This window comes from Leptonotus elevatus, chromosome 17 (genome assembly GCF_054856555.1).
Source record: "Leptonotus elevatus isolate MCC_2025b chromosome 17, RoL_Lele_1.0, whole genome shotgun sequence".
NCBI lineage: Eukaryota > Metazoa > Chordata > Actinopteri > Syngnathiformes > Syngnathidae > Leptonotus > Leptonotus elevatus.
In genome coordinates this window covers 5,156,075-5,171,760 of record NC_141255.1, presented here as the reverse complement: position 1 = coordinate 5,171,760, position 15,686 = coordinate 5,156,075, and the positions used below count along the sequence as shown (strand labels likewise).

At 42.5% G+C, this 15,686-nt stretch overlaps 1 protein-coding gene across 2 annotated transcripts in view; it reads left to right on the top strand.

The window, feature by feature from the left end:
• nlgn2a (neuroligin 2a) overlaps positions 1-15,686 on the top strand; it is a 61,392-nt gene that overhangs the window by 4,522 nt on the left and 41,184 nt on the right. The gene's annotated exons all lie outside the window — the stretch shown is intronic.

Below are 15,686 nucleotides of genomic sequence, written 5' to 3'. Positions count from 1 at the left end.
GACCAGCTTGACACTTCCTCTTCCTTTCCTATGACGAATTTTGGTTGATGAGTAAATATCGGAATCGATTTCTTCCAAAGGTCTCCTCCAAGACCGCCCCGCGGATTTGCCTCCCTTGACAACTTATTTTTACCAGACTTTGACAAATCCAAAGGAGGCAACGTTGTATTGATCCTCGAGCAGAGATCATCACTAACATAAACAAATTCCCCCCCCCGGGAGAATGATTGGGTGGCACTCGTCCATTTCATTACGGTTTTGAAGCGTCCATGTTGGACTGGATGTGCTCCAGATCTAAACGGTTGATCCCACCCCCTCCCCCTCCCCCCCCCCCCCCCCCCCTTGCGCCACTGGCCCTCCCTATTTCTCCCCTCTCCACTTAATTAACCCATTGATCAGGGCGCACATAAATTACCCGTCCAGAAAGGCCTTTTAAAGAAGACTCTGCCGTCTCTTCACGCCTCTCACTCTCCCGCAATTTGCTGCCGCCGTTGCCAGCGAGGTCCCTCGGCCAAACGCGGCCTCAGTTGTCTCGTGATTTGCAGCAGAAGATATTTCAAGTCTGTCCGTTTTTTTTTCCTTCTTCTTCTTCTTCTTCTTCTTCCCAAATTCACTGTCGATAGACGGGGGGTCGGTGGACATGGGATTTGAAGTAGCTCGGAAGTTGGGTGCAGGTCAATGCTGCTCTTGTACAACCCCCTCGATTCATTAGACTCACATAGCGCAACCTTTTCATGGCAGCCCTCTTGTGGCTCAAAAGCCTCACCCCCCCCCCCCCCCCCCCTCTTCCTTCCTCTCTATCTTTTTCTTTCGGCCTGTGCCTGACTCGAGTGGGGACGCCGTGTCTCTGCTGGGAGATTTGCTCAATTAGGAGGATCTCGGAGGTCATTGTCGTCAAGGACCTGCCTCTGTATGCTCCATCCTGCCTCTGCTCTTTTTCTTTTTTTTTCCTGTTTACAACCAAATCCCGTTGCAGTGAATTGGATTCGTCCCAAGACGTATCAAATTCGGAAATAGTAAAAAATAATCATTGGACTGGCGAAGACGTGTAGTTTTGACGGTGAATTGGAGCTGACGTTAGCTAGCGATGACGAGCCGATATGCGTTGCGATAGTACTCAAAGAAAACATTTTCATACATAGACGTGAAAAAATGTCTCCCACAACCCTGATAAAAGAAGTTTCAGGTTCTACATTCACTGTCGGTTAGCAATTAGCATCTCTGTTTTCTTTTCGCGCTTGGTGTTTCTCCTGATTTCCTTGTCCTCCTTTCGCGATGTAGTCAATTGTAGCTTGTTAGCTAGTTTAGCCGCGCTAGCCACCGCAACTCTCAGCTGACGAAGAGCGCGTTAGTCCAAAATCTCCAACTAAATGATGCCAACTGTTTACAAATATTATGAAAATGGTTAATATGTTCAAATAACTCCTCTCGTATAGCTTTAAAGCTTCTTTGCTTCGACGCTGGTGTCAATTTGTTTACCCACTGGGATGATAATTCGACCTCTGTGTTGTTGTGGATTCCGTCGATATTTCTCAACCCGCCGCTATTCCGTCCGATGGCACGAAAATACACACAAAGACCGCGTGCATCCCATGTGGTCGCCAATATAAAAAGGGAGCGAAGATTTAACGATACGGAATGCCTGCAGGCCTGAGGAAAGCAGAGCATGCCCAGGAGGTGCTGGATGCGTTCCGTCTTGCGCACGCAGTGCACCGCTGTTGCTATGGCTCCCGGGAAACCGCGTCGTCGCATTTTTATGCCTTCGACATTGTACCATTTTTTAAGTATGTGTGTTTTCTTGTACTCCGAGCATTTTGTGTCACCCGCTGCTGTTGTGTGGATGATAGCGCAAATGTTGTTGGGGGGGTGAAGCGCGGTCTTCTTTGGCGTCTGGGCACATTAAGTCGCCTAAGTGGCTCTCCCGGCTCCCGCGGCTCGACCTGTCATGCGCACGCAGGTTTACTAGCCTCGGGTGCATTTCGCTGTCGCTGTCACTGCGGCATGAGGGTAAATATGTTTTGGGGAATAATCGGCTCTGCCAAGTGCCTGCGTTACCCCCGGAGTCTTGCCTGCGCAACAGTTGTGACGCTGCTACATTTGGTCATGTCAAAGCTTTAATTCAAGGTCAGTCACGGCAGATGCGGATTCGCAGGCCCAGGGCCGAGAACAAGTTAAATAGGACTCTTCCAGAGAGGAAAAGGCTCCCTCGGGGGTTTCCGCCGGCCGAGGTGAGCGATAAGACTATCAAGCAGGCAGTGGGGCTTTTCGATGGTGAAAAAATGGAGCACCAACAACTTTAGAGAGGCTGTACCGAACTGCATTGATCCTGCTTACTGTCTCTTTCAAAGCCAAGCTGCACGGACACGTGTACTACTCACCTAACCGTCAATTGCAGAAATGTGGATCAAAAGAGTCAACCCTTTCCCTGACATGCCTTATTTCCAGGTACTTGTCGCTGGGTAGCATTTGGGGAGCGCAATCGCAATCAATAACAGTACTCGCATTCATATATTCTTTATCCTCTGCGAAGAGCTTAGAGGCAGATTAGGTTAGCGTGTAGCTGCACAGAACTGCTTCGTCCTGCTACTGCAACACGTAAATGCTCCCTCGGGACCATCCCGTAATCCCAAGGCCGGGAGGACTCCACTCGTTTGAAGCTCTTTAACCTGAGGGGGGGGAACTGCAGAGACCAGCCCTGCAATTGAGCGCCAAAAATGCGTGCTACCGAAAAGATACACGTTATAGATTACATGGATGTGGTGACGAGCGATTACTTTTTTAGCGGGCCGACCCTCCCGTCACTAGCGCCTGCGCATCAGCGCTCGGACCGCTCACCTCGGAGATCGCTGGAGACGGAGGATGCGAGGTGTGATGACGGGAGGAACTCGCGAGGCGGTTGAAGAGACGAGCACGTGTGGGATGGCGAAGGGAATGCAGGATGAGGGAGCGTAAAAGCGAAAGAGCTGAAAGGGAGAGTTTTGGTGCATGGGTGGAAATGGGTGGGGGGGGTTGTGGGGGGGCTGCGGCAACAAGATGAGACTCTTAAAGCAAGGAGGGAATGGACAAAGCTGCAACGCTGGATAAAAGCCCACGATGGAGATTTGATACTGTGAAAGAGACAGAGAGAGTGCATTAGGGAACAAAACCATGAATGATGCATCAAAGGTTCCACTGTTTGAGTTATTGGGGCTGAGGCGGTGCAGGTCGCTTGAAAGGAATATAATAAAAATAAAAAAGAAAAGAAAAAATAAGGCGAGTGTCAACACGAGAGAAATGGAGGATTAGAGAGAGAGAGAGGGAATATATGTGTGTGTGAGAGAGAAAATGAGAGATAATCTGATTAAAATTGAAGATAGGTCATTACTCCAGTTCTCCGCACATGCACCTGTACACTGCATTTCATTCGATTGGGCTCATGTCTTTGAGTTTGAAATTTGACTGAGATAAGATTATTTTTGTCCGCCCCACGATAATCTTTCCCTCTGGCCATCCGGTGACGCCGCTCGCTCCACCACGCTGCCCCGTTTTCCGCCTGCCGCTCTGAGGTGGCTTGCAAACGCAACGTGATGTGCGAAATGGGTGCCGGGATACATGATGATGAGGTTAGGGCCTTGTTTTCCCTGGGAGATTTTGGCCATCCCTGTTGGAAAGCGTACAGATTAGCCAGGAGGGAAGCAGCGAAGTGAGCCTTTTAGCTTGATCAGCTCGGAGGTGCTGCTGTGTGGAGAGGTTTGAATAAACATTTGCCGGCATCCTCTTTTCGTTCCTTGTGAGCAGAAAGTAGGGCTGATTAGACACTGCGACCCAAAACTTCAGGATGAACCTCAATTGCTTTATAACCTACTTCTCTAAACTTTGAAAGCAGATATCAAACTATTTAATATTTCAGTAATTTGCACATCTTTAGAACAAGTTTCACTTCTTTCTGTCCCCTTTCATTTTTCTTAAAGAATGAAATTAAAGTTTAAATTGAATTGAATTTGTCTTTTACAATGGAACATCAGTTTTACTGATTAATCTATCCCATAAAGTCAGACTAAAACCGCATAGTACGAAAACCAAAGCAGTATTACCCATAGAAAATAATGGTAATCCAGTTAATCCGTTCCAGACATTTAAAATACTCGTGATGGTGTTTACAGCGAGGATGGAAAATAAATAAAGGGAGCCAATTTTGTGCTTTGCTACAATATCTTTCTTGAATTCTATTGTTTCTCGCTTTTACATTAAATTGCTGACACTCAAAACTTTCTGTTGTATTGTGTAAAAAGGGTTCAACAAATGGCAGCTTTTATGAACAATTTAAGGCAATAATAACAAGTCTCCCGGTCTACTGGCCCGACTGATATAATCAGCTGACATGTATAACTGCCAATTTGTCATTTCTTTCAACATAAGATAAAATAATAAATAAAATCAGCTATTTTCTTTCTCCATGATTAATTTCTCCGGTTTTAAGTTCGACAAAGTGTTATGTCAAACAGTCAAAAATTCTGCCTGTGATTCATATTTTATAAACTCGTAATTATCAAGGACCAAAAAACCCAAAACAGTTTTTTTATTTATTATATATATATATATATATATATATTTTTTTTTTAATCAATCAACCTGTTAATCGCTTGCCAAATATCGAAATTAGCATCGGCTTCAAAAAGTGCATAGTTTGTACTTTATTATAATAATAATTATTATTATTGTTATTATTATTATTATTAAGTTTGACTGTTAAAACGCCACCATGTGGCCAAAGAAAGCAGATTTCTACTGTGTGGTTTTAATTTGAAAGTCTAACTTTAAACAGGATGTGCTAAACCGACATAGAATCATTGCCTTGACTTAACGCTTGCCACTTAACACATTTTTTTTTGTATGAAAACAGAGCCAAAAATTAGTTTAAAAAAATAAAAAGCTTCCACTGTATTTATTATCCCGTCGTCCTGTATCCTTCCATTTCGGATTGTCAGGGAGAACTTCGCTCTCAGAAAGATTGAAAGAGACGAACTCAAGCATGCAAATGCAAATGGAGGACCTTTCAAGACCCCGTGCGTCCCTATTTTTAAACACCGCCGGCACATAACACAAGACAGCACAGTAGATCCCCCCTCTTAGCTCAAGGGCACCATACAAGGACACATTGAACATGCACTTAAGCATGCTATTTGCTAGCACGCTAACATGTGTAAGGAATACACATACATGCTCTGAGCAGGAGCAAGATTTTGACAGCAACAAGCTGGGCTATTCTCAGCCTTGCAATACACAGTTTGCTCCAGTCGGAAGAATGGCCCAATTCCTCTTACTATGACTGTTACTATTCCCGCCATTTTCTTCTATCATAAGCGCACGGTGTGTGCACTTGCGCGTCATTGCAGCTGCTCTGCATATTCATCAGTGAGTCGTGTGCCAAAGCGGTGGCAGCACTCCACGTCTAACAGCAGGCTAATGCAGCCATTTAAATACTGCTTCGACCCCCACCCCCAACCACCCCCCCCCCCACCCCACGCCCCCTCCACTGCACCACCCTCTGCTTTCTGTCTGCTCCAATTTACTATACATAGACATGTAATGTGCATTTAATGTCATTTGGAGGCAGACAGACCTAAACAGACGGAGAGCGGCGCAAAGGCCAATTGGGAGTCGTTCCCTGCCAAAACTAAGGGCGCGCAAGGTCGCCGGTGGGGAGGGAGCTGATGATGAGGACGAGGAGGAGGAGGAGGAGGAAAAGTCCGGGGGGGGGAGCAGAGGTGAGGCTCCCGCAGCCCCGTGGCGGCCTTGATGACTCAGCGGTGGAAGCCTGCATAATTGGGAGGCGCGCTCTGGGTCCCCGCCATGGTTCGAGTGCCGTGCGCATGAAATATTCAATGAGACATTTTGGGCCGACTTGTACGGGGACGGGCGAAAAGGGCATCTGTGTCAAAATATATGAAACTCCACTTTGCAGTGACGGCGGGCGTCTGTATTGTATTGACGTGTATTAAAGTATTAGAAACGGGTGGTGAATATAAAATCATATGATAAATCTAGATGCTGACAAAGCATGCTCCTGGCCAACCAATCAGAGTAAAGATGAATGTGGATATAATGTGGTTTATGTGTACTGTAACTAGACGTTTACAATGTTTGTAGAAATTGCGCCCGAAGGCCGAAAGGCAACATTGATGCATGTGGAATGACTTGGAATGATAGAATGGCCTGGCATGATCGGAATCTGAGCATGTTAAAAATGCATTTGGTCAAATATAGTTGGGGTGAATATGTAAAAATTTTGAGCTTTAGAAAATTTTAATTTTAATAATTAATTAGATGGCCTGAATTGAGTTGGAATGGTTTGAATTTGTCATATTGAGGGAGGAGTGAATAATGTAGAATGTGTCCTAATAATGGCATTTTTTTTTTTTGTATGTGCAAAATTTTGGCATGTTGAAAATCACTCAATGGTGAATTGACTGACCTAAATGATGTCAATTTTAAATGGGAACGATGTGAATTTGTTTTATTAAATGTCTCAGGGATTTTGTTGTTGTTGAAAAAGGGTTGTCCAAGTAAATTTAAATTTCAAATTGAAATCAGTAATAAATGCACCATTGTTAATGACTGGTTAACAAGCTTTGGGGAAAACTGTTCCTCATTGGAAATGAATGGTGAATTTTTGGGTGAAAAATGGTGAATTTCGGAAAAAGTGTGACTATTTGGAATGAGAAGAATAATAGCCCCCGTGGCGTGTTTTTTTTGGAATATGTTAAAATTGGAACGGTGTGAAATATGGTGAATTATATAGGAGGAGATGCACGTCAAAAAAAGTGGGCATGAAAAAAAATTGGGATATCGTGACCAATTGGTTCACTGTGATGCAGATGTTTAAAAAGTCCATTGTGGGGGGGCGGAGCCTAACAAATCACAATGGCAGGATTGCACTATTCAGGTTGGAGTTGTCGGCCAGTGCTTCTAGTTGCTTGTAACAAGTAGTGTCATATTTCTGTAACGTCGACGGAGCAGCCTTGGACGCCTTGTCAACAATTTGTTCACATAAATGAACTTTATTTTAAGGTTGAAATAAATCTAAAGGCACTTTGTTCAGGGTTACAGCCTGCGCTGCTCGTCTTCTGTTTACTTCGCCGACAGGCTATTTTGTGATCCCGCTGGGCTCTTTTTTGAAATTATTTTTTTTGGATGGAGAACAAAGTCGACTTTATACCGACGACGATCGGTCTTTATTAATAGAAGCGCGGCGCCGGGCCGTTTTGGGAGCCTCACTCGCTCAGACGTGTTGGGGGGGGGGGGGGGGGGGGGGGGGCTCCGGCGTGAATAGTAAAGACCGCATTGGAAGGAGAAGGACAAATGCAAACGCTATTTGCTCCATCAATCCTCCTCGTCCGCCGCTCCGGGCTGATGCATCGCCGCTGCGCGTTGATCGCTCCCTCGCCATTTATCTCAATCAGCGCGCTTGTCTGTTAGCCATCCAGCTTAAGAAACCTCGGCGAGACAGACAAACGAGGAAGACACAGCAAGGTTTATTAGGATAATAAAACACCGGGCGTGCGCGTTACAAGCGCCTTGTTTTACAAATGGTGCGCGGTGGTGGTTTAAAAGTAGCAGGCAAACAAGCTTCATTTGTAAAGTGAAAAAAAAAGAAAAGAGACAGAGATGAGTGCTGTTAACTTGCCAGATTTGAATGATTGAAGAGATCGTCAGGTATGTACAATGAAAGCTTCATGAAACTGGAACATATCCTACGGGATCGTTTCCAGGCCATGACAACGAGGCGCTCTAAAGCAGCCATGACAGCCCAAAGCCGCATGCTGGTTGTCCAGTCAGACGTAAAATAAATAAATAAATCAACCCCCCCCACCCCTGTTTTGTTCATCAGTCTTTCTTGTGTGATGTGAGTGCACTCACGGCCGACAACGAGGCGCTCTAATGCCTCCAGTGAATAGACAGTATCCAACTGAGTTATAATAGTTTTAGATTTTTTAATTACAGTTAGTTTTTCTGTCATTTGGACTTTTGTTTCTTTAAATTCAGGTCATTTTTGTTAGCTTTTATATTTTTTCAAAAGTTTTTCATTTTTAGTTTTTATTAGCGTCAGTATTAATTATAATTTTTTTTATATATGTGTGCAAGATGTAGTTTTATTTTTTTAAAGCATTTTTATTTAATTTCGCTTCCCTTTATTTCAATTTTAGTTTCAGTTATATTGTTAGTTTTCGTTAACTATGATAACCTTGGTGACAATGTGGCGCTCTTAAGCTGCCACACCTGCGTGGAGTCTGTCTGCTAGCTCATCCGTCTTTCTGTGTGTAACATGCGTGCACTCACAGCCGATAACGAGGCACTCTAATGCGGCCACGCCAAGGTGAAGCACCTATCTACATATTGGCTGTCATGTCGAAATGTTTTTCCTCGCTCTTCCGCCTACTCTCTGTAACCTGCAAACACTCACAGCTAACAACGAGGCACTCTAATGAGACTACTACATACTTTGCAGATGTTTCCTGCAATAACTTTCTAACGTCTTGAGAAACAACTCTCTCCCAGTCTTGTTGATGCTCCACTGGCTTTAAGCGTGTCTCGACGCTAATGTCGCCGCCATATTGGATGTGGCAAAGCAGAGCAATGGTTGAAAGACGTCTCATTCATTTGCCGCTCTGCGATGTAGCAACGCTTTGAAACTCCAAGCCCGCGCGTGCGCCTGCGCGTGCGGCACAGTCACAGTGACTGCACTCATCCCAAGCGTCAAGCATCATGTGTCTGCTGAACCACGACGCTGCGGAAATAGAAGAGGAAGGAAGGGATGAAGCAGGGGGTGCGGGGGTAGCGCTGCGGCGTTCAGGTGGTGCGGGCTGACAGATTAGCGGCGAATGATGAAAGTGCTCACACAAGATTTAAAGCCGCACTCCAAGGTGAGCTCTTGTAGGACAAAAAGAAGGAATGACAAGGATTTCGAGGGGATGAGACGCCAAGATAGGAGTGTGATACAAGATGACACATACAAGAACCCCACTAAGTCCCTCCATTTTTATGTTACTTGTCAGTGGGTTTGGAGTAAATGCATTTGCCTTTGATAAATGCCCCTTTTGGGAGAAATCTCAAAGTAAAAGCCCACGCGAAGGTGCTCAACTCATTCACTGCCAGCTGTATTTTGGCGGCCATTTTAGAGCATTTGACTGATCTTCTAAAACCAACAGGATTTTTTTTTTTTTTTTAAATTTTGTAATTCACTGCCAGAACGTCAAAAAAATCATTTGAACTATTTATATTAGTTTAACAGTTTGTCCACTTCTGCTAACAAGATTATGAAAACCGAAAAAAAAAAATGATTGTACAGATATAAAATTTGATTGTACAGATATAAAATTGGTGAATAATCGTGAGTTAACTAGTGAAGTAATGCGATTAATTACGAAAAAATTCCATCATCTGACCCCCCAAATGTTTAATAATATTTTCTTCTTTTTTTTATTAATTAAAAAGAAGTATTTTTAAAAAAAATTAATAAACTTTTTTTTTTTAAGAAAATAGAAAAGATTATTAAAAATTAGGGGCATCAGGCGATTAATTTTTAATCATAATTAATCGCGTGACTTCACTAGTTAACTCACGATTATTCACCAATTTTATACCTGTTCTAAATGTACAATAAAACATTTTTTTCTAGGTTTTCTCACAAAAGTGGGAAAAAATGTTACACTAATAAAAATTGTTGAAATGAATTTTTGACGTCTATAGCCGTCAATGGCAGTGAATGAGTTGACATCACACAGTATACAACACAATCAACCATATCTTTTTTTTTTTAAATAACAACAAAAAAGGCAATTGTATATCTTTTTATAAAAAGAAAAAATAATCAATTAAAATAAAATCACTTGCTGTCGATTCACAGTTGCTCAGGTCTCAGGTAACAACCAATCACAGCGCAGCTGTGACGTCATCGTCAGTCGACAGGAACTGGCAAAATGGTCGCCCCTGAGATGGATAAAAAAAATGGCTGCATTTTGCTTCATATCTCATATTCCACAAACGTAATATCAATTAGAATGTCATGTTTACACTAGTGAGGTCACATATGACATATTATTGTCAAGAAATGTTTAAGCTTGACTTCCCCTTTAATTCAAAATGTTCCTAATATTTTCGCAACTTGAGTCTCTCAACAGCAAAAATGGTCAGATTTGTGTAGTCATCCCTGAAGACAGACTGTTAATCCTTCCATCTTTTACTTTGGAAAACGATGCTGAACATTTTTTTTAATCAATTTTAATCATGTGTGTTTTTGAATAAAGGGGCGGAGATAAAAGCATCCAAGTCAGTGGTCGTTTAACCTTGTACTTTCCCTGAAGCCTTCTTGATTGAAAAATAAAACACCAAAACGAACCAAGAAAAACCTGGATTGTAAGAATAAGACGGATGGACGGTGGGTGCGTTTTCAGCTTTGAACGCGCCAGCGTTGGTCCGAGCAGCGGCCCGCCAAGTGGGGCTGATAGTGGTCTGTGTGCGTGCGCGTGCGCGTTCGCAGGTTATATAACACGTCACGCAGCGTAGCTTGGCACGTTGCGGCCTATTTATAGAAACACTTTGAAGGAAGTGTGACACACAGACACACAAAAAAAAAAAGCATCAGCCAGGCTGTGTGGGCGGCGCGCAATCAAGACAGGAGCTTTGCATTCATGTCTCGTGATCGTGTACTCTCAACGGACGTAACATTAGGTACGCTTGCTTGGATTCAACGCCGGAGATGTGTTATAAACTCTGCCTTTGTGAAGATGATAATAATAATAATTGTTTTAATATAGTGTCTTTTCAAGGGATAATTAGTAACAATAATTTGCTATGGTATTCATTTAACATTACCTGCAAACTTGAGGTGCTCATAGCTTAGCCTAGCCTAACTCATTCACTGCCATTGACGGCTATAGACGTCAAAAATTCATTTGAACTATTTCTATTAGTTTAACATTTTTTCCCACTTTTGTTAACAAGAGCATGAAAACCTAGAATTTTTTTTTATTGTATTAAAACAGATATAAAATTTGTGATTAATCGTGAGTTAACTAGTGAAGTCATGCGATTAATTACGATTAAAAATTGTAATTGCCTGGCGCCCCAAATTTTTAATAATCTTTTCTTTAAAAAAACAAAAAGATTAGTAAAAAGAAAAATTTATGTTTTTTGGGGGGTTTAAAAGAAAAGATTATTAAAAATTATAAGTCATGCGATTAATTACGATTACAAATTTTAGTCGCCTGATGCCCCTAATTTTTTAATAATCTTTTCTTTTAAACCCCCCAAAAAACATAATTTTTTCTTTTTACTAATCTTACTAGCATCAGGCGACTAAAATTTGTAATCGTAATTAATAATAATAATAATTTTTAATAATCTTTTCTTTAAAAAAAAAAGAGATCAGTCAACAGAAAAATGTATGTTTTTGGGGGGTTCAAAAGAAAAGATTATTAAAAATTAGGGGTATCAGGCGACTAAAATTTGACTTCACTAGTTAACTCACGATTAATCACAAATTTTATATCTGTTCTAAATGTACCCCCCAAAAATTCTAGGTTTCCATACTATTGTTAACAAAAATGGTTAAAAAAAAGTGAAACTAACAGAAAGAGTTAAAATGAATGTTTTTAAAGTCTATAGCTGTCAAAGGCAGTGAATATAATGCTAATGCTAGTTTTAGCGCTTGCATGGACCCACCAAAGCAGGAGCTGTGTTATAAACTCTGCCTTTGTGAAGATGATAATAATAATAATACGTTTTTTTATATAGGGATAATTAGTAACAATAATTTACTAAGGTATTCATTTAACATTACCTGCCCACTTGAGACGCTCATAGCTTAGCCTACCTTAATGCTAATGCTAGTTTTAGCGCTGCTTCTGATTCTCGCACTGCACGTCCGACTTAGCTTGTCATTTTTATAAACACCCGCTGATGTCACAGCTGGCGTCTGTTCTGTGTGTATTTGTGTTCGCGTTTGTGTGCGCGCGTGACTTTCGCTCTCCTTTGAACCGTGAGCCAGAGATGATGCTCGCTTGCCACCCTTCCCGTTCACACTTCCGCTCGCATAAAGGAGTCAATTCGTCAGACACGTCAGGGGTGCTAACGAACAGCCGAGCTAGCGTGCGAAGAGATATTTTACAGGCGGGCGACGTGAAGTGTGTTGTGTATATTCAACATGTAGAGGTGCGACATTTAAATCAAGACCAGAAAGCTTAAGCCAATGCAAGGGGGAGGTCCGTATAATGGGCCGGCCTCGTTGACAGCCGGCCCTGTCACAGCGGCTGCAGCTGTCGCCGTGGCGACCGGGTCATCCGAGTTAATTGTTCTCAGCGATGGTCTGCCTCGCGCACACACACACACACACGGACACGTCCACGCGCAAGCGCACAAAGTCCTCCGTGGTTAGCCCGCCAAGCACAATTTTAACCTTTTAATCGGTGACCCAGCGCGCACAGTTCTGCCCGGATGTCATCGGACCGTCTCTTTATCCATGAAGAACCGGCGCAGCATGCATATGCGTATCCACGGCGACGTCTCAGCCTTAGAGAGGCGGTGACTAATGCGTGGCAGCCGCCGTGCTAATTAAAGTCTGCTCACGCATTAATTACGGCAGCGTTCGGGGGTTCTAATTGACTACGAGGCGACGCATCCAACCTTTGCTCGGCCCAAATGATTTGATCTTCATCCAAGTAATTGCAGCACTTCCTGTAAATTTGTCGGTTTTGTGTGACTATTTACGCAACCTGTTCTAACAAGGATTTAATTGGTGGTTTAGGGTCAGGGCATGTTTTATTTTGTTTTTTTTTATAGATTGTATATTTGAGAAGCTTTATGGCTGATGGGTCAAGTCACTTGAAGCGTCATCATCTTCCCGCCGAATCGATTTTCGTCAACTTTGCGCAAACGCCTGCTCCAGGAGTTCATGACCTGAAACAAAATAGGAAAAAAAAGGATGCATTTCGGGGACACCCCCCCTCCCGCTAATTTGGTAAAAACCCTCCCCGTCGCCCCACCCTCACGACTATGAAAGGAGTCATGCGAGCGAGACGCAAACGAGGGATCGATGCGATGCGCCTTTGAGCAAGCTTGCCAGATGCCGCTGAGCTTGGCGTCTGAAGGAGGAGAAAGCGAGGGAGAGAAGAGAGGCCGGGCAAAACAGCAGGAGAGTAAAAAATGTTGTGTGATTAACGTTGTGAAGTTTGCCAACTGGCTCGCTTTGCCTTGAGGTGTGGATGGTGCAGTAATTGGAAAGAGGAGGCGACGCGTTCTTAACCCTGAGATGGAATATGTCCTTTGTAAAAGAGGAGGCTTGCATGTAATTATGTATGTTAAATATTCGACTTTATACAAATGCGGAGTGGTTTAGCAGTGATGCTGATTTTGAACATCAAAACGTGGAGTAGAATAACCAAATACAATATATATATATATATATATATATATATAATCGAAAGTGTCAGGATGTTATGCTTCAATTCAATTCCTTGTGCTTCTCTTTCTGGTTTCCCCTTTTTTTCCCCTTTTGAAGACTCGTAATCCATCGTTTAAAGGGTTCGTCTAACGCTGCCACTATTGTTAGCCTGCCAATAACGTTTTCCATTTGTTAGTATCAAGCGAGTGGCGGCATCCTTTAACTCAAATGCAGCAATATAAATAAAAAAAAGTGGGAAGTAACAAAATGCAAATAGGTAGCAGGGCCTGATCAATAGGGATTTTTTTGAGGCTCGTGCCGATTCCGATATTTGGCAGAATGAAATTTTGATAATGATTAATTGGCCGATTAATAATAATAATTAAAAAAAAACTTATTTTTTGGTTCCTTAACGCTTTCAACAATAAAGATATGAATGGCAGGAAGAATATTGAACTGTCTTAAAATGCTTCGTCTAAGTATTTGTTTCATTATACAATAAACAGAAGAATCTGTAAAAATAAGCAATTTTTTGTTGTTTGTTTTTTTGCAATTTTTTGTTGTTGGGGATATTTCAGTGTCATTATTTTTATCTTGTAATGTAATATGTTAATGTGGGGGGAAATCGGCCAATTTTTGCAGATTTTTAGAAGAACTAATATCAGCCGATTAATCGGTCGGGCCTTAATAGTGTTCTTGTGCTTTTTCAAGTATTTGTACTGGTCTTGGTTATTTACTTTTCCTGCTGCCTTCTTTTTTTTTATTTTTTACTTTTCCTCCCTGCATTTGAAAACTTTTCAAACCTCCACTGGTAACGAAAAATCGGATATTGTGGTTAAAGGCACAGTATGTAATAATTTCACTTTAACTATTGTATGGTTAATGTGTGGCTACATTTTGCAGATTAATGGGATGATGTGTATAATTTTTTTTATTTTTCGCTGTTCATTTGGTTTTAAAACACATTAATACACACACCCAAATTTTTTTTTTTCGATAATCGTAGGTGTAGTACTCGCTAATTATATTACACTGCTTGCGCCTCACCTTACATGTTTCGGTTCCAGGAGACAAATTTAGCAAAGGTAGCGATTGGACTTCGCTGCATCTCATCCAGTCAACTCGTGCGTCTTTGTGTAACATTTGTGGACGTACTTTCGAGTGCACAATCCTTATTCAAAATCTTCCCTGTTGGGATTTGGCGCCAAAAGCATCTCAGGTCCGCCAGCTTCGTCCCTGCATCCCTGCCTCATCTATCACTTATGCTTGCCCACTGCGAGCACACAAGCTGGATCAATTATGCCCGCTAAATTGAGCTCATTTGCATTGAAACCCTCAGATGCACCCTGCAAGTCTGGAGTATGACGCGTGATATATCATAAAATCTAGCGCTCACTCATTTTTCTTTTGCCTGTGTCTTCTTTCTGCTAGAGTGAGAAAATGCACAGATAAACAAAAGCAGCTTTTTTGGAGGTGTTCGTGAACGTGCAATGCCTGGACAGAAGATCGGGAATATGACTTCAAGAGAGACCGGTGTTCTGTCAGATCAGCCTACCCGTTATAGTAAACTCTATCTTTAGCCTCACCCTAAACTCAACCGAACACCCAACCTGTTCTCACTGCGCGTAACCTGTTCCGTACAGGCATGTACAGGTATTTCTCCCCAAAAAAAAAAAAAAAAAAAATAGGTATGCCACTCGTTTTGTCGAGAGACCGGCATTGTATGATATTACCGCGAAAGCGTATGCTGACAAAGGTATGAAAGCCAAACTAAGGCGTGACATGGGGACGTGACTGGATGTAGCAAATATATCCCGCCTCCGTAAAGAGGTTACCCGGCTGCCTTTCGGAATAATGACTACCGCCGCCGATTGTACGGAGGGGAATTACTGAAGGTACGCAATAGTCGGGGTCGGTGCGGTGTGTATTTACGTCATTTTCCTACACGACGTGCCGATGTCTGGGCCACATTTGGCCGACGTCGGATTGGTGCATTTAGTTTTGCTGGATTAGAATTGCTCAACTTGCTATTGCAAATCATGCAAATTAACTGTAACTTTATTTATAGAGCATTTGAAAACAACCGGCGCTGTTTTCTTAAGATGGAACTCAGGGGCTGCAGATACAGCGGAAACAGCAAGGGCCCCATAATTGAGCCTTGTGGAACCCCATACGTCCCGTTATCCATGTGAATTGATATTGCTCATATTTGTCCGACCATTTTCTTTTTTTGTTCAACATAGTATGAAGGGATTACGACATTTGA